The following is a 27,345-nucleotide window of genomic DNA, read 5'->3' as shown; positions in this document are numbered from 1 at the left end:
GCTCCACTTCTGTGACACATTTCAGAGGAGGGAGCAGGTCAGACAGGCTGTCCCGATGGCTCCGGGCACAGGTGGGAAGGGAGGAATCGGGGGGCGAAGCGTTTTCCTTCCAGGGAGTCCAACGGAAGGTGAGGGTGTTCCTGCAGGTTGCTGAGATAGGACGGGCGCGAGAGGGACTCTTCCAAACCCCCAGCGTCTGGTTCCTAATAGGGACTTAACAAATAGCTGCTGGGTGAAAGGCATCGAGAAGGAAACTGAGGCATGTGCCTCCGGGTAATTCAGTGGCAAGCTCCAGCGTGGACACTGGTCTCTGAGAACCATCCGATTCCTGAGATAGAAGGAGCTTAGGGACCGAGTAGCCTAACGTCCTTACTTTCCTCTTGAGGAAACAGGCCCAGAGTCGGGGAGCGACCTGCCCCAGCCACGTGTCTTGCTTGTGTGGACTGGCAGCCTCCCTGCCACACTCCCACAATGCTCCTGGCCACAGGATTTTATCCACGGTGGACACAAAATGACCTCAAGCCCCACAAGCACCTCAGCTGCATCTCCCTGAAATAACTGTCGTGATCAGCTTCATGTGGAAGAGGTACTGGGGGAGTGGAGAGGGAAGAAAATCCTGTTAAACTTGCTAATTGCCCATTTATCTCAGTCCCAGCTCTTGAGAAAGCTGCTTCTGAATGATGGTATGTGCTCTGGAATTGCTATCATTCGTCAGCTTGTTTTGGGCCATCCTGCTCCAGGGTAAGACCATCAGGTGGGAAATAATATGACTAACTGAGGAACAAAACTGCAGTCAGTTCTAAATGACAAGCCGTCTGGAAGCTATTTAACAAGGGGCTGCCTTTTGCTTCAGCAACCTGGTGGAAGGCCCAGATTGGCTACACGGTTTTAAGTGCCAAATAAAAGCAATGCTATTACCACTACTAAAAATAATAGCTTTGGTTTATTGAGCACTTATTGTGTACCAGGCATTTTGCGAAAGAGTTGTGCATGCCTTCTCTTCATCGAATCCTCACAATCAGCCTATGAGGGACAGATATTACCCTCATTTGCCCAAGAGCAGAATTGAAGTTCTAGGGGGTTCAGTCATTCACCCACTTAAGATGGCTTAGTTACTAAGTCATACAGCTGGGACTCACAAGCAGGGGGTTTGACTGTAAGACCCAGGATCTCTCTCTCCCGGGGGCTGTATGTTAAGTTAGCATGTATGTGCAGTCAGATCTGCAGGAAAAAGGATTGGACGATCTCATAAGGACTCAAGGAGTATGTGGCCCAGCCCACGTTTTTCCCAGTTAATTACCAGATGAAGACATTGTGGTAAGTTCAGAGGCCAGGTTGCATGAAAAATAAGTGTCTTTGTGTGCTAGAACCATACTCAGCGCAGCAAGGTGCTCACACAATGAGGAACACACACACACAGGAGGAAAGTACACGCCAATGTCTTCCACTTCACACCCACTGTGGGCACATGCCACCAAGTGGCATTTCTAGAGGGACCATCCCACCTTTTAAATTACTCCCCTCTCTCTTGTGTTGCTCACTGTACTATTTGGCTGTTTGCCAAGCACCTGTAGTTAGATTCTTTCAGGTTAAATGCATCGATGAAGAGATACCACTAAATTATCCCCCAAGCTTCCAACCGGCAAGTGAAACAAACAAACACAAAGCAAAGGGAGTTCTTTCACTTAAAAGGGCCAGGGGTGTCAGTTTTTCTCGGGCCGTGAGTTTCGCTCATGTGCCACTTTGGAAGGGTGCCCTCTGCCCGCCTTGCTTCTCCTCTCTGCCTGCTGGGTCATCAGGAGCCACCTTCTCACACACTCCCTCCGAGCTTCTGCTCACATCATGCATTCACTCCACAAACGTTGACTGCACGCCTGGTCTGGGCCAGGCACGACGCCTGGAAGTCGAGCATACAGCAAAGAACCAGGCACAGGACCTCATCTCAGGGAGTCACACCTACTGTAGTGGAAGGGCCAGAGGAGAGAATCAGTGGGTACAAGGCAGCTTGGACACTTGCTGGACTTGCAACTAGCAGAGGCAATCCACGTGCCTAACCGGGGTGACCAGCTGTCCTGCTTTGCATGAGACTGCCCTGATTTTGCACCGAAACCACACAAACCAGAAAATCCCTTAGCAAAGGGACAGTGGCAGGAGAGAGTGGCATGGTTAGAGTAGGGGGTCAGCGTCAAAGAATAGTAGGAGAGGAAGCAAAATAGATTCAGTGGAAATAGAGGCACAAAGTTCATGCCTACTTATGCTATGGGTTGACTAGAACCTACTAGAAGAACAGGGAAACCATGGGTGCCTGATGCTTGGAGGTACTTCAGAGATGGATTCCAGAGATGGACAAAGAGGCATGCTCTGTGGCGCACACCTGCTTTGGTTCCAGCCGTCCTTACCTGTACCCCTTGCTGACATCCTTATATGGCCACACCATTTGCTTCAGAACTTCATGCTGTTCCTCAAGTTCTCAGTCCTAATCTACAAGTCAAGTGATGCCGATGCCTTGGAGAAGAAGGGGCCCCAAGGCCAAGGCCACCTTGACCGCAGTGCAGCCAGGAAGGCAGCGTTGGGATGTCTATGGGCTCTCCTACCTACAACCTGAAGGACTGTACCAATGTTGGAGCTTCTCTGATCCTCAGTGATCTGTAAAATAGGCGTGGCAATATCTTCTTTGCAGGGATATTGTGAAGTCTGAGTAAGAGGATAGCCACACAAGTACCTGGTCCGGTGTCAGCACGTGGTGAGTTGGAGGGAGAGACCTCCGAGCTGAATCTCACTGTTGGAGGTCTTCGGGGGGAGGAGGGAAGGGCCCTTACCCTGGGTCAGCATGGATGAAGGCCTGGAGCCCTGAAGCCCTGAAGGAGCCCGTGAGCAAGAGGATGGCGAATGCTCCATGTCGCTGTTCCGTGGGGGACCCTCTCCCTCACCTCCAGCCAACCAGCCTGCCTCACTTCCAGTGCCCTCTGACCCTGTGAGGACCTAGAATCTTCAGAGCCATCACTGACATCTTCCTATCCTCACCCAGCACAATCCAACACTCAGCATTCCCTGTTGATGCCACCTCCGAAATCTCTCTTGAATCTGCATCTGTCTGCCGCCAGCCCATGCTAGACAGAGTCCGTCAGCTCTGTCCCCTGCATCCACACTGCCGCTTCCAGTCCATCCTACTCGCCGCCTGCCCGAGTGGCCCGTGGATAATGCAAAGCTGTTAGATAGAAGGTTCCTCTTACTCTTGGGAAACCCAGCCACCGAACCAACTTAGTCCTGTGGGGGCGCGGGGCATGAATCACGATGGGCCCTATTTTCTTCCTCTTCCTCCCTTCCTGCTGCGGTGGCCTGGCTCAGTTCCTGGAACACATGTCACCCCTCCTCCACCCAGCACCACGGCTTGCAACCCACTTCCTCCCCAGTTAGCCTAGTTAACTCCTGCCCATCACTTGGGTTTCAGCATAAATGCCACCAGCTCAGCGTGTTCCGCAATATCCTCAGTCTGCATCATCCATTTGCAGGTGGTTTTAGATAAGTGTCTTTGGATGTGGGGAGAAAGTGTCTTGAGGGGCAGTGTGGCCCAATGGTAGGGGCATGGGCCCTGGAGCCAGAGTGCCTGGGCTCAGAACCTGGCATGACACTGACTCTCAGTATGACATTGCACAAGTTATTTCCCTGCTCCGTGCCACAGTTTCCCTGTCAGGACAAAGGGATATGAATAGGATCCATCATGGTGGGTTGTCGTGAGGATTGAATGAGTTAATACTGGCAAAGCCCTTACTGGCACCATGCCTGGCCCATAGTAAGGGCTAGCTAAGCATTTGTTACATAAAGAAAATGAGTTGTCCCCGAGCATTTTGCTCACTCCCCAGATGCTCGTATCTGCAACCCTTGTGAGGGCAGGGACCGAAGCCTAGCTCTGTACCCTGGTGCCAAGAAAGGTGCCCAGCACACAGTGGATTCTCAACTAATGGAGCTGGAATGGAACAATGAGGTGAAACAAACGACGTGGTGAAGAAGACTTGACATGCCACGGACGGTCTTGGAAGAAGCAGATACGAGAGGCAGGCCTGCACGCTGAACTCAACCCACACCTGTTAGATGACAGACCAGAAAGACAGGGCCTAAGGTCAGACCTTTTGGGTTTTAGTGAACTGCCTTCTGGGAAATCCTGAACACCACTGGGTAGATTCACTCAAAGTTTCCATCCAGATTTTCTGAAACAGCTCAGTCCTCAAGAAGAGAGCCGGCGTTGCACATAAATTAAACAACAGACAATAAAACTCAAGGAGTAATCTGGAATGGCTTGCAAATGACACTTTAAAATGGCCCCTTTAAGTATGGAGGGAATTAAGATATTTGATTAGCAGATAAATCTCCCAGAAAATAAATGAGAAAATACTCGGTTTTCTTGCTTCAATAGCACTTTTCGTAGAGCTATTAAATTACCAGTACTAAGTAGGAAAAAAGAGGTGTCATTAAAAAAATTGATTTAGGACAACTTGCTAAGAGATATTTTTACTCAATGAACATGGCATTATCGGAGTCAGCTGTGATCTTTAACTCCCCAGATTTACTTAAAAAATAGATGGAGAACTATCTTTCTACTTTGTATCTGTGGTTTATTTTTGGGAGTGGAGTCTGAATGCTGAACGGTGACATGGCAGTGAGAGACACAGAGAAGGAACAGAGGTTCTTCCTTTGCCCTGACTGCAGGCTCCCCTCCGACCCCCACCTGTGTCGCGTGTGTGTTTGTGTGTGTGTGTGTGTGTGTGTGTGTGTGCGCGTGTGTAGTGCTGCTGCTCCTGGAAAACCTCTGTCAGGTGCAAAATCCCCTTCTACCTTCAGAATCATAGGGGTCACTTTGTAAATTGCAGGGCCAATGTGTCAATTGCTTAGTCGCCAAACATCAGATCTGAGCCCCTGGGTTTTGGAAGGACTCTTAGACTAGCTCTCCTCAGCTGTCACTCTGCTGGTCTGCATTTGTAACTGTCGTTACTATTTCTTAATCCCTATAACTTCAGTAACCTGGTATTCGACAGAAGAAGTGTTATATCTCAGCTCTGCACGGTCAATACGATTTGCATATAATAATAATGGTAAAATGAATGAGAGATAATTTAAATATTTACTCCCATTTTGAAGAATTTAAGTTTGTTAGCTTTGAAGAATTTAGTTTGCTCTATATATTCATAGTGGAAAAACCATAGTTTAGGCTGGAAATCACATTCACCGCCTAGAGACCCACCCAGCCACCTGCTCAGTGAGGGAAGGGCTCCCCTAACATGTCCCTGACTGAGGTTATGCGGCTGGCCAGGGTCTGGGTCCCCGAAATCATCCACCCAATCTGTGCAAGCCTTGGAATGAGAAGTGAACTGCTCAAGGAGGCAGAGCCAGGCCTCAAAAACAGGTTTCCTGATGTCTAACCCTGGACACTTTCAAAAGTCCCCAAGCCCAGGGTGAGGGACGGGGTCTTGATCATTAGCTCCACAAAGTTTTCTGCTTGCTGTAGATGTTAACAGCGAAATGTTGGCTCCAAAATGTAGGTTGTGTTAATACTTCTCAGGGCATTGGAGGGGACATCCAGGGTCTTGTGGTCTCTGGCTGTCCCCAGGAACACCCCGCTCAGTGTGTACAGCCCGAGCAGTGGAGGGGGCTGGTGCCCAGCACTGTAGCGAGTGACTCGAGTGCTTTTCATGGACAGTTTCTTACCTTTACAACAACCTGAGAGGGAGGTATTAATTGCCCATTTTAGGGCTGAAGCAATGAGGCCCAGAGAGGTTAGGTAACTTATTGAAGACTCAGGTCTGCCCAATGCCAAAGCCCGAGGAAGCTCTTTTGGCCACTCCATAGGAGTGGGCAACTGCGTGAATGCTTGACCGGACGTGGAGAAGGATGGAGCATCAGCTGCAAAGGGTGGTGAGCTCAGTGGAAGCTTTCCCCCAGCTCATTTTACTAGGGTCGTTTTCAAAGGAGAGCATCTGCAATGCACAGACAACCAACCTCTAAAAGGGGCAGAAGAACCGGCTTCGTTAGTCCCCTCTAGGCTGGAAACTGGGTGGCTGGGGACAGGGCCGGGAGGGAGACTTTTTATCATATGCCACTTTGTACCTTTTATAATTTTATATATGTGAATGTATTACCTTATTAAAAATAAACAGAATTAAAATTTAATAAAGTGAAAAGAGGACAAAGATAGCGCATGCACTGGCTGGAGAATTTAGTCTGTACGAACAGAACACAGAACACAATGGCACGTCACGTTCTGCTCGGATCCCCAAGCCCTCGTGCCCCGCTGCCCCCAGTCAGCCATTGCTCTTGTTCTAAAAACACTTTGTGCACAAATTAGCTTTGGAGAAGGGGTAAGATTTTGCTGGGCCAAAAGGAAGAAGGTGAGTGTTACAGGTGAAAGACAGATTCTTAATTTTTAAGCAACAATTAATTTGTGCTGACCACACACTGGATACTATGCAAGACATTCTTTCATTTGTTCGAGTAATATGTGCTGTTCGCCTACTGTGGGCCAAGATTGTCCTCGGAGCTTGGGTTACTTAGATTGTAGACACTTTCCCATTTTTCTGCCTCATTTTACAGAGAAACAAACTGAGGCTTAGGGAGGTTAAATGACTGGCTAGTGATCCGCCACGCTGGAGGTTTAATGCTGGTTTTCTGATCCTAATTATCGTTCTTTCCCTCACTAACGACCGGAGAGCAACGGTAGAGAAGGAGAAATGCACGAGGCACATTTGGGAGACAAAAATATAGGTCAGTCTATAAAAGATGAATTGGGCCCCAGACCTGAGGTCTATTCTGATTGTCCAAGCCTCATACCCTTGTAATAAAGCAATTCTGTAAGAAAAGATGACATTTCTGTGGCCTGAAATTTTACGCCTCATGCAAGCAGTATTTATTTTTTTCCTGCAAATTACAATCTGCATTGACATTATTAAGGAAATCACATGGACCCAGCAGTAAATGAAGAATCCAATTGATTATTTTTATTGCTGTAGAAGGCCTTTGTAGGCGGGCTAGGCAGAGACCCAATTTCATTTGCTTGTAATATTGCAAACGCTGCTAATTGCCTGTCTTTAGTAAAGGATAGAGACAAAGGAACAATCAAAGGTATTTATTAGAAATTATGTTTGGAAAAATTAGCTTCACATTTCAGGGTCTGCATCTCAGTGCAGAACATCAGAACTCTGTGCATTAATAAATGACAGTCACGACATCACCTTTTCTACTGCGTGTACAGTTGTTTCCGACAATGTCGCTATAGTACTATTGAATTGATTATTTTCAGGCTGATTATTTTTTTCCTGCAGAGGTTCAGCTATCAGTAGATTGCCATTCAATTCAATTTAGTAGTTATGACAGTTGGAATAACTACATTGCATCTTAATGCGTGTGTCTCATGCATAAATCACATTGTTTGCCAAGCAATAATGAGCAGAGAAGCTGCTAGGAGACTAAAAATCAGTGCTGGGTAGAAGGCTGGGGCTTCTAGGTTGGAAAGTGGAAATTCATCGACCATCTGATAGTCCAGCGGACCCAGGCTTCAATTCTGGGGTCCAGAGCCCATCAGGATGTGGACCACATGGTTGGTGCTTAATGCAGGTTTGTTGACATGATTATCTTTTTTCATGTTTATAAAAGTTGTCTTAACTCTTTAGTCTGATGGGCATTTTCTCATTCATTCATTCATTCATTCTTGATGGCTCAGTGCTGTAGGAGGTAAGAATAGCTATTGTCCACTGAACTATAGTCCTGTAGATGTTACAAAACAATTGCAAAGTAATTCTAGCAGTGCAAGTTGCCGTTGGGAGAGGCAGCAAGAGTTCAACTCTTGGCTCTGACATTTACCAACTATAGGACCTTGGGCAATTTGCATAATCTCCCTAAATCCTAATTTTCTCATCTGCGAAATGGGGATAAAGCACAGTGATACCTACATTATAGGGTTGTTAGAGGATTACGTGAGAGTGAGCTTATAAAGTGCCTGGCTCTCAGCTCAAGAAATGGGAGCTATTATGATGACTTATTATTCTAGTTCAGTCATCATTTCTAGGTTGGAGGCCAGACGGGTGGGGATGGGGTTATCAGAGACGGCTTTAGCATGAGCCAGGCTTGGGTGCACTGAGCCGTGAGGAGCAGGTGGGCCTTTTAGGGGGCAGAAGCTGAAAGCCAGTGCCTGGGGCAGGTGGGTATGAGGTGGGTATGGGTTGCAGGTCCCTCTGGCTGGACCACAGAGGGACTTGTGGGCCACTGCAGACTGCCACATAGCTTAAATTTTCCCTAAGAATGAGGCCAGTCCCGATAGGTCTAGAAGTGACATGCTAAAAATCAGTCACTTGAGCCTGGCCCCACTGAAGATCAAAGATCTTATCCTATAAACGAAATGCAGTCACTTCTCAGCCAGGCGATGACCTAAATTACAGCCAGCAGAAAACACAGGCATTTTCTAACGTTCACATCATCCGTCTCTAAGACTTCGTGGGAACTTCCAATGGAGGACAGTGAGGGTGAACGGTGACATGTCTACAAGTGCAAAGGGGGATGCACTAGCAACGATGTCCTCGTCCTTTTATTTTCCTCTGTGTTGAGTTTTGCACCCCTTAAGATGACACAGCGACTATTTCCCCCCAAATTATTGCACTTCAAAGTCGCTTTGGCTGGTAGAATGTCTCTGAGCTCCACCCACATTTCCTCTCTCTCAGCCCTTTTGGGGTCTGTTTCCAGGAGTCCCATCCCCTGGGGCAGCCGCTCTGCAGAGCTGGGCTCCAGCCCGGGAACTGCAGCCGTCTCAGCTCTGCTTCCTCTCTCCCTCTCTCTTCGGCTGCAACAGCTCACGCAGCCTCAGAAGCACTCCACCCCATCCAAAGATACATCTTGGCAGAGAAAATCAAGACAGATTTTGTTTTAAAAGGTAGGCGATGGCAGAGCCACTTTCTTCCCTGGAAGAAAGTCTACAGCCAGGCAACCTGCTGGCTTCATCCTCCAATGCCTGTGGACGACGGTTGAAGGAGGAAAATGTCTTTAAAAGGAGACTGTGGCCGCCTGAAGGAGCTTGGAGAGAGATCCCACTCAGCTCAGCAAACACCTACGGGATGGGAGCCCAGCCCGATGTTGCCGGGTGCAAGACCCCCCAGCGCCGAGCCTCTGGGACTGAGCTAGGTTGAGCCTGAGTCACGGGGCAGGGAGAGCCCGGGCACGGTGCAATCCGACAGAAACAGAAAGCCTGCGAGCTGGAGGTGGAACCCACTTCCCTCTGAGCTCACCGCGACACAGGCGGCAATCGTAGAGCATTTTACAGCCCCCAAGCATTGAGACACACGCTGTCCATTTGATTCTCACCGTAGCCCTGCGAGAAACGCGCTCTCAGGCTTGTTTCCGAGGTGAGAAAACAAGAGACACGGAGAGGCTAACTGGCTTGCCCCAGGTGTCCCAGAGCCAGCACCTGGAGGAGCCGGGGCTGCCGAGCGTCCGACCGCACACCTTGGCTCCACGCCTCGACCGGCTGGGATGCAGCCAGCAGGCTGAGGCCCACGCTCAGGGGAATGACCCCAGGCATGAGCTGTGTGACCAGCTTAGCTCTGTGTGAGTCACTGAAACTGTTTCGGCTTCATTTTAACCCAGCTGCATGCGGGAGGGGACTGACTCCAGCTCTCACACCCTCCCAGAAGGAAGGCAGAACTACTTGGCATGCAGGAGAAATGAGGAGAAGCAGACTACACGCTTCCTGTGCATTCGGTCCCTCGGAGGATGGTATGTGCAATGTGATATTAGACTAAATGGGACAGGGAAGGAGGCCTACTAGTACGGTGTGTGTCTCCTGGATATCGCATTAGGCTCTGCTTGAAGAACCTGGCCTGCTTTTTTTCTCAGCTGGACTCTGGGGGACTCTGCTGTCCCAGAGACCCTGAGAACCTGGGTGCCAGATCAGATAGGTCTGGGCTGGAAGCCCAAGTCCTCTACTGCTGAGCTGAAGACCTTGAGCAGATCACTTAACTTAGCTGAGACTCAGTAGTTTTTTCTGTAAAATGGGGACAGATAGGCATATCCTCTTCTCGACGTGGTTGTGAAGAGTGAGACAATGCATGGGACGTGGTTGGCATGCTGCCTGGTGTAAGAACCGTCCCATAAATGACATGTCATTCTCATTGCTAACATTCGTTAAGAGCTTACACTGCGGCAGGCCCCGTGCCACCCGCTTTCCATAGATTAACTCATTTGATCCTTTTAAATGACGAAATCTAGGCAAAGAGCATCACATAGCTCCTGACACATGTCAAGTGCTCAGAGTGGTGCCTGTTGTTCATGTAACGTCTGGCACCGTTGAGCCTGCCCAGCCCTGGGCCCATCCATGGGGACCAAATGCCAAATAGGGTCTCTCCATGCCTCCCTTTGTTGCAAGCCCGTTCATTGCTCAAGGCCTGGCTCAGGAAGCCCCCTCTTCACGGTTTGGTGGCTTGCTGGTGGAGATGTGTGAGCCAGAGGCTGCAGTGTAGATCTGGGAGTGCCCGAGCAGGGGCGAGTGGGGGAGTGGTTGTGGGGAACCAGAGGGGACAGTCACCTCCAGTGTGAGAACAGGAGGGTGAGAAAAGGTCTGCAGAGAAGATAATACCCAAGTTGGGTCTTGAAGGAAGAACAGGAGTTTGTCAGGCAGGGATGGGGAAAGAGGGTGTATCCAGGAAGGCATGGGTCATTGGAGACGGTCAGGGAGCAGGCAGGGGCAGGTGATGGAGGGCCTTGGTGGCCGGGCTGAGCTTGCATTTTCTTCGGAGGCATTGACAAGAGCTATTGACAGATTTTAAGCAGGGAAGAAACATGATTAAATTGGCTTCTGGGAGAGATCACTAGGATCGCAGTGAGGAGGAGGGACGGAACAGGGCAGCCGCCTTCAGGCCTAGGGCGAGAACACAGGCTGGCGTCTGGAGAGGCGGTGACAATGGGGGGGGGCAAGGAGGGGACACATTTTAGGGACAGACAGGAGTCGGGTCTACTGGACTTGCTGAGGACTGCAGGGGGTGGGGAGGGAGAAATTTCCACTGCGGAAAGTCTGGCCTGGGGGGCGACGGCTGAGAAGGGGCCACTGGAGGTGGCATTTGAGAACTCATCAGCTTGCTCAGAAACTAGGTGGAGAGGTAGTCACTGGAGACGGGCTCTTCCTCTCTTTTGCCTGCTGGACGGAGGCGCTGAATCCGTGGGGACCTGGGAACAGCGTTCAGGAGACTCACTGGCTAGTGCTGTCTGCTTCAGCACAGGGGTGACTTGGACAAGCCCGGGGAGGCGGGGGGTGGGGGGCCGGAGTGGAGGAGCCTGTGTGCTGAGAGTGAGACACTATAGGGACAGGACTTGGCCTCACTTTTGACTAAGGGTGACAACGTGGGGCGGCATAACCTCGAGAGTGATGCTTTTCGGGGCCCCAGGAGCAAGATATTGACACAGGCCGGTAAGGCACCTGGCTGCCCAAGAACCAGACTGTCGGATCCAACCTCCGCAAGCCAGAAAAGACGCCCACACTGACCTTACCCTGACTTTTCCCTCATTATAATCTCATTTTAAAAATCACACCCAGGGGTGGAGATTTAACACGCTAATGAGGCATGCCACGCGTGAATGAGGACCCCTGTGAAAGAACTGCGCGGGTGCAAGAGAATTTCCACCGCTGCGTGCTCACCGGCCTCTCTTTTCCTACCTCAGCCTCTTTAAAACTCTCCTTGAGGCCTCTTTTCCTTTGTGCTGTCTCGCTTTGCTCAAGCCTGAGCCCCAATAACGCTGCTATTCGGCCTCTTGTTAATTTCTACCGCGCAGAGCCCAGGGTCTTGCGCCAATAACAAGAGGAGAGTTGAGGGCCCCGAGAAAGACAGAGAGAGCCATCGCCCTCACGGTGGTCCTGCGTGCCTCTGCGGAGGAGATCTCTTTGTGTTCCTGAATGCCAAACTGGATGTGGGCCCGGCATAAGGGAGACTTTGTTTCTCACCTAAAGACTGACATCAAGGGTGGTGGGTGCAGGGGAGAGACGCAGGTAAAACTCCCTCTGCTCCTGCATGGAGGATGCGCTCCCCACTGGTCAGGATGCACTTGATGGAACCGTCCCCTCTCTCTCCACCTAACGTCCCACGCTCCCTTTCCCAGTCCCCAGAATTTATTTCAGCAGAGGAGGGTCGGTTGCTTCATGTTTGATGTGGAAGGACTTTGATTCAAGAAGCTTAGACGTTACCTTCCCACAGTACATCGTTCGTGGGCGGAGAGACGTGTCTGATGTGGCTACAAAGTGTTTTAGCTGGCAATGAGTCATCAATTGAAAAGGTGGTGAGTTAACCAGGTTTGCTTCAACACAAGACAAGATAAAGAATGCAAAACAGCTGTAGCCTGCCAGCGACACTGGGGCCACCGGACCTGGCTCGTCCAGGCTGGGGACGGCCAGGACTCTTCACCTTACGAGAGGCGGCTTGGTACGCTGGAACGAGTGAGAGATTTGGGGTCAGGGAACCTGGGATGGAGCTAGGCCCCTTCCCAGCTGTGTGACCTTCGATAAGTCACTTAATCTCTAAGACCCACTTTCCTCCTTCAAAGTGTCGTTTAAAGGATTGCAGGAGATGCTGTCTGCAAAGCCCCTAACTGCCTGGCATGTAGTAAGTAGCAGGAAATTCTAGCCAAATCTATAGCTGAACCGGCTGATGCCAGAAAAATATTAACTGGAACAGTTTTCTTCTCCTCCTACCTCCCTGCTGCATCTTCGGCTGCTGTCCCCAGACGGTTCCCCTGGGGATCTGTCTGTGGGTTGTCACTTTGTCTGCTCGCCTTTCATCCTCCCAAGCCTCGTTATTTGCACAGGAAGTGGGTGGGTAATGGGCTGCTCTGTTGTTCCACTGGCCTCCCAGTGAGTCGTACTGTTTTGCTTCCCTCGCCATGGGGGCTTCTCACACCCTCTAATGACTGTTTTCCTTTCAGAAATGGCATATTTTTAGACAAAAGCATTTCCTGTGGCTCATCTCTGATTCCCTGGCAGATCTCTGATTTCTCATCAGGTTTCCCCGCCTCCCTCTGGCCACATACAACCGGCCCCAGCAGCACGAGCACAGGAAGTGCGGGAACCACAGGCCCCAGCGGCCTTCTCTGCTCTGAGTGCTCGTGGGCCAGGGCCAGGGCCAGGGCGCGGCCATCCCAGGTTGAGGCGTGGGGCGGGAGCAGCTGGGACTGCAGTGGCCGTCATATCTGCCTCCTCAGCTGTCCAGCTCCCCTCTGCCAACGTTAGAGGGTGGGGTGTTGGTGCTGCTGGTTTCAAAGTTGCCCACACCAGGCCCTTTTCTTAGTCAAAGCCAAGCTGAAATGACTCCCTTGCCCTCTTATGAACAGCTGTAGTCAGACATCCCTGGGGTTGAATCGCGGCTTCGCTGTTGGCCAGCTTGGTGAGTCACGTACATGCTCTAAGCCTCGATTTATTTTTTTTGTAAAATGGGGATAATATTGTTAGGTAGATAGCAAGGGATTCTGGGTCTCCTAGGGATGAGAGTGGGTGCCTTGCCTTGGTGCTGCCTCGAGTAATTGCCCCGGCTGGGAAGAAGGACAAGGGCAGGCCCCAGGTCCCTGTCTTGGTGCTGCCCCACCTTAATCCTGTCCCTAGTGACTGCCACACCTGGGGGAGGAGGGAACGCCCTGTGAATCTGCCAATCAGAACTTAGTGCACCGACTGCAAAAGGATGCAAGGACCCTCTAGCCCATGAGCCAAGCGGCATAGGCACGATAGAGTCTGGAAGGTGACTTAAGACAACCTAGACTAATTGTCATTAGCTTACATCCATGGTAAGCTATGTTAAAATGTCATTAGCTTACATCTACGTTGTGGTTCACCCTTCCAATGGGCTCATAGGAGATATGCATGTGTCGTAAGACTCAGATCATATCTCTGAACTGCCCATCAAAGTGGTTCCATGATAACATCTGAACCATGGGGAAGTCCCAATCCAGACACTATAAAACAAGGCCCAGACCATAACCAAGGTCTCTTTTGCTGTGACAAGGGGTCCTGTCGTCATTGGTGGCTTACGTATCTTTCTCTATAATCCTATCTTGCTCCCCCTCAATAAATTTCATCTCTGCTTGCCTTACTTTACTGTGTCTGGTTATTCTTTGGCCAAGATCACACCAAGAACCGAGAACACAGAAGGAGATCTTCAAACCTGACAACATTAGCAAACCTCACAAGGCTATTATAAAGACAACATGGAATACAGCGTGTAAATAAAGTTCTTAGCCCATTACCTGGCACCTGGTTGCTCTTACTATTTCTAATTTTAAATAATTATAATGATTTGATCATAATTGTACTTTAAATTTATAACATTTATAGTTCCATAGTATATAATTTAATTGTAATTATTTACATATGCGTTTTCCCCCCTCCACAGACTGTGAGCCCCTCGAGGGAAGGGGCTAGATCTTCTTCATCTTGAGTACAAAGAGCAGAGTGAGGGCCCAGTGTCTGAGGGGCTGAGGATGGTGGCCTGATACCTTTAGGGCTCCAAAAAGCTGGGCCCTCTGTCCTGCAGTGGGGAGCCCAAAAGGCATCCAGAGGAAGGAAAGGGCAGGTGCTGGGGAGGCCCTGACACCTGAGGACAGCTGTGAGCAGGTGAAGGAGAAGGAGGGGGAGGACCTCAAGGTGCCTGTCTTCTCTAAGCCTCTCTACACGGTGAAGACTGAACAGTCATGCACATCTGTTCGGTTCAATTCATCCATTCAATCGATTCACATTTTTGGAGCACTGACTCCAGAAGGTTCTTTTAGGCAAATCTCCATTCTCTATTCAGCCTTCCCCAGACCACTATGAAGTGTGCGGCACCCACACTGCCTGTCCCTACTCCCACAACCATGACAGCCATGGCTAATGGGTCACAGTGTCTGTCACCTGGTGTCCTCTCAGAGTCCTTCTCCATAAAGCAGCCATTCCTGATGAATGTGGTTCTGACTTGGCCTGAAAGCTACTTCCCATCTTTGGCCCAGACCTTAGATCACTGCATACATCCTGAGGCCCCCATCAATTTCAGAAGCTTTGTAATTTCCCCCACCAAAATGCTACCATGCTTCAATTCTTTCCACCTTTCTTTATAGAAGAACTTTTCTCACCCACTGCTAGAAAAAGGAGAGAGCCGTTAGGTATTAAGAAGGTGAAAAGCAGGCAGACAAAAGTACAAGTCTCCCACCTTTATCCACTCACATTTGGAAGGTGTTTGGGAAGATCTCAAGCCTTGGATTAGGATGATGGAGTTAAATGCGATTCTTTCTGTATTTTCGTTTTCTCGAATTCTGTATTAAGTATGCATTACTTTTCTAAGTAGGAGAAACGCATTTTGTAAAAGTACATTTTATTTTAAAAAGTTACTCAGACTTAGTATTACGTACTCTTTCGTACCTTGTGAATAACAGACCATGTGACTATACTACCTAATAAAAAAATAAGTACATTAAAAGCTGGTCTTTGGGTTTCTACATGTGACACATGCTATTCTCTGAATAAATCTCCCATTTATACAGCCTTAAAACTCAAATAACGTATTTCGTGGAGATGACGAGGATGACAGGAAGTCACCCAGTGGTTGGCAAGGATATGCAATATCTGCCAACTCTGCTATTCTCTTGGGGAAGAGCTACGGGACGGAGCACCTAACTTTCTCTCCATCCCTTTCTTGCTTCTTCCCCAGGAACCGTATTTGTCCATAACCAGAATCCACCCTGGGCCATGTTTTTACTAGTGGGCAGGGTCACTTCACTCCTTGGTGTCCCTCAAAGGCTGATGTCTCCCTGCACTCTGGGCTGTAAACCCTGGTGGCCGGGCCTCCCGGGGGCAGGCCTGGAGGTCCCCAATTCTCTCATCTGGCCATGTGCCTGGTGACTGGGTGAATAAGGCAGCCCCAAGCTTCTCTGCCTCCCTGCCTGAGCCGGGGGGACAAATTGGGGTGGCCCTCTTGGAAGCTGGTGGGCTTCAGGGGAAAGCGGATGGAGCAGAAACCATTAGCATGGTTTGGGGCCAGCCACACCCTTCTGTCTGTGGGGAGGGAGAGAAAGGCTGCCCCCTCCTTGGTAGTCAGTGCTCTGCGTATGGCTGTGACCCTGGCGGACCAGGGGCGGGCTTAGGATTCTGAATACTCCGACAGGCTCATAAAACTATTTTCCCTCAAGCCCTTCTGAGCTGTTAGAACAAAAGCAAGAACTATGGTGAGTCGGTGTTTGATGTTTCCCATACCTTGTCATTACCTTTTCAGACAAGCAGGACAAGCCAGGGCAGTGACGCCGGGGCGTGTGGAGTGAGCACCTCCGCGCAACCCTAGCAGCTGTGCACACCGTGGGCGTGACGTGGAGTCTGACCAGGACAGCACCAGGTTCACAGGAAGGGGAAAAACCGATTTGCCGGAACCAGATTGTGCGGCACACAGAGCTCACTGCGGTAGAAATCTTACCCACCCAACAGAGCTCCGTGGAGTCGGAGTGGCAGTTCTGTAGCTCTGTGGCTGTCGGTCCCGACTGTCTGTGACCTGAACATTAACTGTTCTGGGTGGGCCTCTGTGTTATTTTAAAGGTTCCCTACATGATCCTAATGACGCAGGGGTGGGGAACCTGTGGCCTTGGGGCCACATGTGGCCTTCTGGATCCTTGAATGCCCCCTTTTGATTGAATCCAATTTTATAGAACAAGTGCTTTTAATAAAGGGATCTGGCCCGTGAAGTTTGGATTCGGTTGAGGGGCCTCACGTGGGGATCTGGAGGGCCACATGTGACTTTGAGGCTGCGGGTCCCCTAACCCGACAGGGATGGAGCCCTGCCACAGTTAAACGGTGTCAGTATGTATTAACCACAAATCCCCGGACCATGTTGCAGGGCTGGAAGGGTTAACTCATCTGAGGGATCACAGCGAGATTTCTGGACCTCCCAACTCCAGAGTGGGTGGTGGAGTTAGATCAAAAGGCGGATTATTATCCCGCAGAGTGGCGGTTCTCAAACTTGAGTGTGCAACGGAATCCCCTGAAGGTCTGGCTAAAACCCAGATTGCTGGCTGGGCCCCACCCTCCGAGTTTCTGATTCCTTAGTTCAGGGGTGGGATCCCCAGCTTGTCTAAGAAGGTCCAGGTGATGTTGGTTCTGCTGGTTTGGGGACCCACTTTGGGAACCACTGTCATTGAGGACACGGGTCTTGGCTGTGAGAGGCATTGCCGGGGCAGTGGAAGGGGCAAGAATCTGGGAGGTGGCAGAACCCTGGGCTCCGGTCCCGGCTTTTCTGCGGCTCATGTGCGTGCAGTGTAGAGTGTAGAGCCACGTGACCTCTCGATCCCAGCGCCGTCATCTGTAATCTGGGGTAACATCAGCGGCGTTGCCTGTCCCCGAGCACTGAGCAGAATAATCAGTAGTAACACGCTCACTGGGCTCTTGTTATGTACCGAGCATTTTACATGCATGATTACAATTAATCTTCTCTTCCTTTCTAGGAGGTAGGTCCTGCTATTCTTATTTTACAGACTCAGAAACTGAAGTTTAGGAAGGTACAGTTCTCGTTCAGAGCAGTCTTTGTATCAGAAGGAGTTCTGGCTGACCCCGGAGCCCAAGTTCTCGACCGCTGCGCCGTCCCTGACTCTTGGTGGGAGCACCCCATGGACACCCAGTCTTGCCAACCGAGCTTTAGCTGTGGTTTTTCTGCACGGCAGTTGGGACTTCCTGTGAAGGAGACCTGGAGGGGGAAACCCTGTGCAAGAGTGAGCAAACCCCAGGTTGCTCACTGGGCAGGTCTGGGCAGATTGGAAGGCACCAAAGGAAAACACAACACAGCACATCAATGACTCAGTTACTCTTAGAGTGGGCCTTTGTGATAAGATAGAGGCCTTCATTAGGGAGGAAAAAGCTGCAGAGCAAACAGCCAGGCAAGAAGACCAGAAGGCTCTTTCACAGCCTGGCCTAAGCCCAGGAGAGCTGCTTCTCAGAAGACCTGGTCCAGATCACAAACTCTGCAGCTGATTTATTAATAAAGTGAGTGTTGCCATCTTGGGGAAAGGGCATCTTTGAAGAAAGGGGGAAAAAAAATGCTCCTGTGAGGGGACAAAGACAAGCCACCAAGGAGGCAGATCAGACATGAAGAGCTCGGGAGTGACTCAGAGCGCACAGACACACGGAGCCTGTAATCAAAGCTCTGCTCCTCAAGCCCAGAAGCCCCTGAGAGACAGGGGCTTCTTTTGGTCCCTGTGAACAAGATCCTATGGTCAGGGGTGGGCGGAACAGGTGATCACTTAAGTCCATTTCGGCTCTTAGTTGAAATCTTTGTCTATGAGTCGGATTCGTGCCTCATTGGTCTACCAGATTGATTTCCTGGGATCAGCAAACATTAGGATACAAATACAGTGAATGAAAAAGAAAACTTAGCTATCAGAAAGAAGTTGACAAAATGTTATGCCAAAGTTCACTAGGAAAAAAAAAATGTTGTTGTAACTATTATACATGAGTAGGGATGTTATAAAACACACTACTTTATTAAAAATGGGGTTATTGCGAGGTGTCGGGCAAGACAGTGGATATCTGAAAAAGTGCTTTGAAAACTGGAGTAGTTCTTAATTAGAATAAAGGTATACACAGCAGTTGGGATGATTTTCTGGATAAGGTATGTGAAAGTTAATAATTGCAATGACTACCATATGAGAGTTTCATATGATAGAGAAAAAGAACTCGTGTTCTTTTTCTAGGAGGTAAAATACTCAGCTGACTGAGATGATGGAAGGTCTTATGGGGCCACATGAATGGGCAGAAAAATAGAAGATGACCTTCAATGCAGACAAAACCATCATGTGTTCAGGGAAAAGTAACCCAAACCAAGACATACAGTGGTTGGCTCTGACCTAATGGATATAAAGCAGAGGAGAAATTCAGTCTTTGCAACCTGTTTCGCACCTGTGATGCTAGTTTGGTCAAGATAGCCAAAAAAATATTTAAAATAACTCTAGATTCTTAGAACAAATGAGCCACAGAGGACATGCCATCTATTGATCACTTTAATTTTATAACTGAGAAAACTGAGGCCCAGAGAGCTAAGTGGCTTTCCCAAGGTCCTATAACTACTTCTAGAATGGATTGTACACAAGAGAGAAAACATTAATCTACCTTTCATGAAACTAATGTACCTGATAAAGGCCACCTTAGAGTGTGGGGAATTTCCAGAACCTTCTTAGGCTGATGAGGTGGAAGGGTGCAGAATTTCTCATGGCATTGCTGTAAAAGACACATCACTGAGACGGATAGATAGATAGATAGCTCACAACTAGCAAGATTTTCCAAATAGTCTTATATAAATGATTCCTAATAAATTACACAGACAGGATTTGACAGTGGAATCACAAATGAGTTTAGTACAGGCATAATGATGACAGCCCAAACATCTGTTGGTTTTGGAAGTAAGTCTTCCTGTTTTAGAACTGGCACTGAATCATCAGGAGATGGGGCTTGGTAAACTTCAGAGGATTTTCAGATCTCCAATGGAAGATCTGACTCCTCTGGCCTTGTGTTAATTAGAAACGACGGACATTGGAGCTGTGACTCTCTCCAGTTTAATGTGCACTGATTCCTCGCTTGACAACACACTGCAGAGAGCAGAGAAGACCGAGGACAGACAGCTTTGGTGCTCTTAGTGGGTGATGGGTGAGGACTGCCCTCTCTGGCTGTCTTCCCAGCTCCTTGTCCCCAGGACTTGTCCGAGCCTGCCAAGCTGACTTCTATGCCCAGGAATGCCTGACCCAAGCGCTTCACCTGCTCCCTGCAACTTACTGCGTCCGCTTTGAACTCCATCCATTCTGGTTCCGATCTGTAATCCACGCCCCACCTCTGCCCTGAGTTAAACATTTGATCTTTGTCTTTTCTGTCCAGCCGAGTCCTAAATGTCAGTAATTTCCTACAATCTTTTTTTTTAAAATTGGTCACTTTCATGTCCCATTTAAAACCTTTTCCATGGTTCATGTGGAATCTCATGGAATTCTCTGTAAATATGACTTTTAAAGATCTTCGGTCTGCATCAGGACTATTTAAGAACACAGTCTGTGTCAGAAGCCAGATATGAAAACTGTGGTGCATACAAGGTTCCCATTGTGAGTAAATACCCTTCCGTCTATAAACATACCCAGCTCCAAAAGTGCAAAGAGCAGAGATGAAGGAGGCAGGCGAGTGGGGTAAATGACTGTTTTTGATTGGAAAATGAGGTGTGACACTGGAAAAGTAGGGTACACGTGACAGAGAATCTTCTTCCTCTGGTAGGAGGAAAACACAGAAACCCTCCACGCCAGGGCAGTGAAAGCGTGCAGTGATAGAGATTTTTTCCTCTATGGCAAACCAGGCATAGTAATAGTCTTTTATTTGGACTTTAAAGGTAAAGTAGACGGAAAGCCCTATGTGTCTTGTTGCATGGTAGAGCCACTGAAAGTTCTAGAAAAGCAAGAAGCCTGGGAAGGACCGATGCCAGGAAAGTTGAAGGCGCATTCTACCCAGGTTTGAGAGAACTCAAGGACTGTGATAAATATCAACTGAAGTGCAGCGTGGTTCTGATGTTTAATATGCTCAGGTGTCTTTAAATCTTGCTCTGAGTCAAATGCTTTATTTGTACTAGTTAAGTATTTGTTATGATGTGTTGTTTTCATGAAAAGCTCTGTTGAGCTCTAGTTGTGTGGGGAAGCAAGCTGGTCTTTGGGTTGCCCATGTGGATGGGGAGTTAGGCTCTTTGGAGCATCCTTTAATCACCCAGGTGACACTGCCTCCCCACAGGTGTCCATGGCACCTGCATTACTGGCACTGCTGCTAGGAGGACATAGGCCAGGCTCTGGGAGCACCAGCCTAGGAAACCTGAGCTAATAAAGTCACAAAACCCCCACAGCACTTAAAGACAGAAAGGGACAAGCCTATAGGGGCATAGGAAGCTAGCAAGCGTGTGCTCCTTTCATCATGATTCTTTTTTTTTTTTTTTTTTTAACACAGAACAGTGCTTTTGGCAATTTTTTTCTTCAAAAAAAAAAAAAACTGAAAGCTTTGGATTTTCAAATAGGGTTATTTGCCTTTCATCTGTGTTTTCTCTACTGTTCTATTTTCTGATCCATTACTTTCATCTTTGAAACCTGTCATTGTGCCTCTTGTATCAATGTAACTATCACTTAAAAGGCTTTTTACTTTTTAGGTCAGAAATGTTTAATATCAGGCAATTTTAAATGATTTTATTTGTCTTGACCTCATCCTTGAGAGTCAAGCTAGATGTACTGGGAAATCCAATATTTAAAGATGCGAGTACCTTCCCTGGATTTTTTTTTTGTTTCCTCCTCAGATGAGCAGAACAGTTGCGGGGCCCTGCGGGAGTGACGGGAAATTGACAGGGTGGTCAGTGCCCAGCGCCCGGGTCCCCGAGGGAGGGGACAGGAGGGGCTGGGGAGATGGGAAAGGAGGAGATGAACACGTGCTCAGTCTCAGGACAGACAGGAGGAGACTGATGGTTCTTTTTCTCTCTCTTTCCTGGTGACAGGAGGGGCAGGGCTGACCCAGGTTGGTTCAGGGGCTCAAGCGGGATAGAGGACTTGGGGGCACGAGAGTGGGGTGTGGTAGCTTGAAGGAGAGCAGGGGGCAGGAAGTCGGAGCCAGCCTGGGCTGTCGAATTCCGGAGGCAGCAGAGCAAGAGAGGGTGGAGAGCATGGGAGGGAGGGAAAGAGCTCAGCCCATTCCCAAACTTGGTTTGGTCTCGGTCACAGACTCATGCAGATGTTCAGAGAGGCCAAGTCCCTTTCCCTGAGGTCGCAGAGCTCATTGAACCTGGAACCCAGGCCGCAGGCCCCGCCAGCATTCTTTGCTCCACATTAGTAGCTGTCAGGACCCTGGAGTGAAAACCACACCATGTCCCCTCCCACTTCAGTGGTCCCCAGAGGATAACAAAGCAGCCAGGCCAAGGGGTGCAGTCGCACCTTTCGAGGGCAGCTGGCCCTAGGCTGCCGCCTTCTCTGACAGCCAGGGTGGCAGTCCCCACTGGGAGGGAAGAGATTGGAATTAACTTCCTGGCTTCTCCTATAAGACTTCAAAAGCAGGGACGAGTCTGCAGTGCTCTGGGGGCCACCTAGCAATGCAGGGACACACAGCTGTGCCAGGGCTAATGAGCACCGGGAATAGCTCTGCTGACCTGTCTCTGCAGGCAGGGCCAGCCGAGGACCTCGCTGGTCTTGGAAAGGGTCCTGCTCCCTCTGCCCAGGCCTGCAGAGGTTGGAGCTCAGCGGGGGGTGGGGGGGTCCTTAACGGTTGCCAGGGAGGGGCAGAGGACGTGGAGGGTCCTCTGAGCCAGCGGACTGCTAAGGTGCTGCCTTGGGTTCAGCTAGCCCATCCCCTGCCCAGCCAGCGGGCAGTCCTCTTGTGCTGAGAAGGAATTTGTCTAAGTGGAACAGAGCAGGGTTCTTTGGTTCTTATTTCTTTGTCTTTGGTGCAGAGTCCAGTCAGAGAAGAATCGTGTGTGTGTGTGTGTGTGTGTGTGTGTGTGTGTGTGTGTGTAAGGGTGAGTGTCTAAGCCAATAGGATGGGTTAAGGGCAAGGCAGACAGTGGACCCGTGAAACCAACTCTTCAAGAAGGCACAGAAAGCCTTTATGATAAACACTAAATGGGATCCTGGTTAGTGGCACAGGATGGGTTTGGAGCCTCAAGGACCCCTCTTTTGGACCCAGATGTTCATTCATTCAATCCAATCAGTTAATCACAGCAATTCGTTCATCATCATTTCTCTAGTACCCACTATCTGCCATACCCTGTGCACAGACAGGACTAAGGCCCAGCCTCTTTCTACCTTCAAAATATTCCCAATCCTACAGGGAAAGTGGAAATGGGAACAAGCAGGCGAAAACCATATAATACAGCATGGCGCATGCAAGCAGTGGGAAAAGAGATGATAGAAGCAAAGACGAAGGCCGGTCCAACGTGGGAACGGAGGGATACAGTGTTCGGCACGTGGCTTGGAGGAAGTGGTGCAGCCTGCCAGGCGTGCCGGAGACGGGACTTTGGGAGCAGGCCTGGGCTGCGGGCAGGGCAGGAGGAGGCAGGCGTGGATTGGTGGACAGAGCAGGGTGTGCAAGCTTTGAGGAGGGGCTGAAATTCGAAGGGAATGTGTACCATGGAGAGAAGGGGGCAGCCCAAGAAGGCCACGCGGTGAGAGTGTTGCTTGTTCGTTCTGCACACAGGGCGGAGGCGGCCTTGCGTGGGGGTTAAGAACACAGGCTTTGCACTGAGACGGTTCGTGTTCAAATCCCGGCTCTGGGGGCTGCCCGCTCTGTGACCATGGGCAGGTTATTACACTTCGCCTCTTAGGTTTCCATTCCCTGATCTGTAAAGTGGGGGTGACGATGACAATTACTGCAGCAGGGACACTGGCTTTTAGTATTGTTACTATTCCAGCCAGTCTCCAAGTGCTGTTAGTGGCTCCTTGGAGGTGTCCTCGTGTCTTGCCTCGACCTCTCCCTTGTAGCAGTGACGACCTCGAGCTCTGCACCTGCGACTCGCCCTCGTCACCGACTTCTGGGCTCCTGCATGTCTGTGAACTGGCCTTCCTGCCTTTCTTCCCCTGCAGCCAGCCTGTGGACTGACCTGAGCACGGCCCCCTTAAGTCATGCTCTGCTCACTTCTTTGCTCAAAAGCTTTGGCGTGTCTCTTTCAGAGAAGCACCGGTCTGGCCCGCTGTGCTCCTGCAGATGGGAAAACCGAGGGCCAGAGAGGCCTGGCCCTGAGCGCTGGGCCTCCCGCCCCGCCACTCTCACTCCTGCCTCTCCAAAGCTGCCCTCCTTCCCCAGCTCCTATCCTCTGCCTGTTGCCAGACTCCGAACTGTCAACCCCCCTCCAGGGGGCCGTCCCTGGCCCAAGACCCCGCCGTGACTGCTCTCCCCTGCTGCCTCCCACCCGGCCTGCCCTGTTCCTTTTTCCACACTCACACCCCAAGTCACCCTGAGCTCAGCCCCGGCCCCTCCTTTCCCGTGAGCTGTTCTCCGCTTCCTGAGTTCCCCAGAGCCGCCACCTCACTGCTTCGCACACGGAGTTAGAACTCCAGGAAAAAGCCAGCACTCTATTTCAGAACTTTGTTTCTCACACCCTTAAAGGCAGAGCTGGGCTGTTGGCAGGGTTTGGGGTGCTCTGGAGGGGGCTCGGTGGTGCTCCTGAGGGGCTGGAAGGACTCCCAGGGCAGGGGCCTGCAGGGGTGCGCAGACACCCCTCGAAGGCTGGGGACCAGGACGGGGACCCACCCAGCCTCGCCCCTGAGGCTCACCCGGAGCCTCCAGGATGCGTTGTTTTCCCTTCTTAGGAAAAAGGGAGAGGCCGGTTCTCGTGAGGTGTGAGCCAGCCACACCTGCCATCTGGCTGTCGCTCTGATATCAGAGGAGCCCGATGGCCCTACCCAGGGCCGCGTGCCAGGGAGGAAGCCGGGCTGCTTGCACAGGGGCTGCGAAGCCCCAAGAGCCTCCGCCCTTCCCCAGGGCGAGTGCGGCTGGCATCTGTTCTAGTTCAGGGTCCTTGGGGAGGGGCGTGGATTCCTTCCTGCGACAGCTGGGGAAGCGACCAGAACACAGTGCAGAGAGCACAGGGCTGGTCTGCTACCTCAGTGCGAGCCAGCCCCGACTGGGGGGAGTGTTTGCTTCCTCGGGAATGTAAAAAGCTACTTAATGTGACTCCAGAGAACACAGAGCACCTGTTTGCTGCTGGACTCTCTCATCTTGTTTATTTTCCCTGTTTTCAGAAGTGGGTGCGACTTCCTCCAGACGCTGCTGCTTTCCTGAAAACCTGGCCTAGGCCTGGTCATGTGCTTTTAGCTTTAGATTTGATGTAGGTATTTGTTGTGAATTCTTTGACAGGGAACTAAAAAAAAAATTAAATAGATAAATAAATAAAATAACGAAGCCAGTTCTCCAAAATATTGTTCCACTCAAGCTTAGCAAAGGACTAACACAGAACCTCACCAGTGAATATTTGCTCCCTTAATGACAACACTCCACAGTAAGGCCTCTAAGAAGACACTTTTTGTGTCACTTCCCGCTTGCTGGGAGAAGTGGAAGGTTTGTCACTGGGCCTTGGCTAGACTTCCCAGCAGTCTTCCTTTGCCGAGAGCCGCCAGCCCCACCGAAGAATGTCCACCGAAGAATGTCCACCGAAGAATGTCCACCGAAGAATGTCCACCGAACTGTTGGCTTTCAGTAATTTGAAAGCTGTTTGCGTCCCAGCAGAACTAGAAAGTACATACCTCACCTAAAAATATGAAGCGTGGCCACCGTCTGCCCCTGTCAGTATTGCACCCACAGTCAAGCGGAAAGTTATAGCCTTCTCAGCATCCTGTGACCTATTGCTTTTCCTCTTAAATATTCATGAGAAAAATAATAAAGCCATGGACATAAGGACATCTGTGGTGTGATTGATGGCAGGTTTTGGGGTTGACCTAATGCACAACTTAACCATCTCCTAAAGACCAGAGAGACAGTGGCAGGGGACCCTTTGTGGAAGGCGCTGTAACCTCTTTTTTTCTTCTCCACTGGGAAACTGGGATCCAGGACAAGGGACAGGAGTGGCACAGGGACAGGGACTGCTACCCGATGTGTTATCTGGGGGATAGAAGGGTGACCAGATTCTGCTGGGGAGAGCTGGAAAACAGGCAGTTCTTTTTGATCTCTGAGTTTTCTCACGGGGAAAGGGACCACAGACTGTGATTCGGCTCTTGTGGAAAGCTGGCCTCAAAGCTGAAAGCCCCGAGACAGTAGGCTGAGAGCTAGGGGAGACTCAAATGAGGCTAATTCCTTGGATGATGTTGTCTTAGATTTTTTTTTTTTCTTGTTTGTTTGATTGTTTGTTTTTCCAGGCTGGAGTGCAGGGGCGTCATCATAGCTCCTTGCAACCTCCAAATCCTGGCCTCAAGAGATCTCCTGCCTCAGCCTCCCGAGTAGCTGGGACTACAGGTGCGCACCACCAAGCCCAGATAATTTTTCTGTTTTTTATAGAGACAGGGTCTCACTGTGTGTCTCAGGCTGGTCTTGAACTCCTGGCCTCAAGTGATCCTCCTGCTTCAGCCTCTCAAAATGCTAAGAGATTATAGACATGAGCCACCATGCCAGGCTATAGACATTTTGACTTGGAGGGAAAATCCAGGGATGAGGATAATGTCTTTGCTGTTAATTATAACAACAACATGTCCACCAATATAAAGAACAACCCCATTAAGAAAAAAATCTTCCTGGGCTCTGCTTTAACTGCACGAGGTGGAGGGGAAGTGGAGGGACGTGGTGGGGAGGCTCAGCTGTGGGTCTAACAATAGCACACGCCACCAACCTTGCTCGGAGGGAAGTCCAATTCCGAACTTCAAAGGTCAGTTTGTGAACTTCACATTTAGTAAGCACTTCCTGGTGACCCCATTTAGAATTTTATTCTTCTTCCAAGAGGCACAGCACAGAATATATGGGCGCGCATTTTTTTTCTCTCCAGCAATTTCCCTGCCTCTGCAGTAGTAAAAAATGGAAACAGGTGCTCACGTATTTATTTTTAAAACTCTCCAACTACTGGGGACAGCAAGGACTTCTGCCATTTAATTTTTATTACCTAGCTCATGAAAATGTATTTCTTAATCCTCTAGCTGCATATACTCCTGACCAGGAAAAGCATAAACCAGAATGTCCCCGCGCACTCTAGGAGCATATTATTTGAAATCAACCACATGGCCTATACCAGAAAGCCATTCAGAAAGTGCCCGAAGAGCCAGCATCAGTGGCAGGATGGAGACATGGACCCAGGATGGAGAGAAAGAGGAATCAAATGAATCACAGTGGCGAATAGGTGTTTACATGCGAGATGGAAATCCTTATGTTATATCCAGTTTGGCCAAGTTTATATGGAGGAAATAACCAAGCCATTGTTATTATGGAGGAAATATCCAAGCCATTGTTATTATGGAGGAAATAACCAAGCCATTGTTACTAGCCCGTTGATTAGCAAATGGGATTACCTGGCTGATTTGGGGGACCTAAAGATAAATAACAACGAAGATGACCGATCACAAAATGATCCACTGTTTAGACCTAAAAAGCCCTAAAAGAACCTCTCTGTCTTTCCCGATTTGTTTTGCTTTTGTGAATGTGGAGGAGGAAAGCTTCGAAAACTAGTCTCAAGGGAGAACAGGGAGAGCAGACATCCACCTAAGGGGTAGGCTATGGGGCAGGGGACAGATCTCCTGCACGGACACGGCTACTTCAGGCCCACAGGTGGAAGGGTCCTCTGCAGTGGCTACCCATGCTCTCCTGCAATCCTCCCAGAAGTGGGGGTCACCCCTAGTCTCTACCCCACCCCTCCTCGG

The 27,345-nt window shown here is 49.8% G+C and overlaps 1 protein-coding gene and 2 long non-coding RNA genes across 5 annotated transcripts in view; 2 read left to right on the top strand and 1 right to left on the bottom strand.

The window, feature by feature from the left end:
• LIPC (lipase C, hepatic type) overlaps window positions 1–27,345 on the bottom strand; it is a 155,515-nt gene that overhangs the window by 85,269 nt on the left and 42,901 nt on the right. The window lies entirely within an intron of this gene.
• Window positions 8,742–15,579, top strand: LOC105881394 (uncharacterized). Of its 3 annotated transcripts, none has more exons than XR_012919783.1 (3): window positions 8,742–9,585; window positions 14,134–14,231; window positions 14,403–15,579. It is a non-coding gene; the product is annotated as an uncharacterized LOC105881394 (long non-coding RNA). The 3 variants fall into 3 exon arrangements; XR_001158690.3 differs by lacking the exon at window positions 8,742–9,585 and adding an exon at window positions 9,594–9,753; XR_012919782.1 differs by lacking the exon at window positions 8,742–9,585 and adding an exon at window positions 11,038–13,403.
• On the top strand, window positions 17,568–25,415 carry LOC142871514 (uncharacterized). The gene is made up of 3 exons (XR_012919784.1): window positions 17,568–18,004; window positions 19,535–20,103; window positions 24,751–25,415. It is a non-coding gene; the product is annotated as an uncharacterized LOC142871514 (long non-coding RNA).

Source organism: Microcebus murinus, chromosome 6, assembly GCF_040939455.1.
Source record: "Microcebus murinus isolate Inina chromosome 6, M.murinus_Inina_mat1.0, whole genome shotgun sequence".
NCBI classification, from domain to species: Eukaryota; Metazoa; Chordata; class Mammalia; order Primates; family Cheirogaleidae; genus Microcebus; species Microcebus murinus.
Note: the sequence above shows the minus strand (reverse complement) of the source record. Positions and strands in the feature narration are given on the sequence as shown.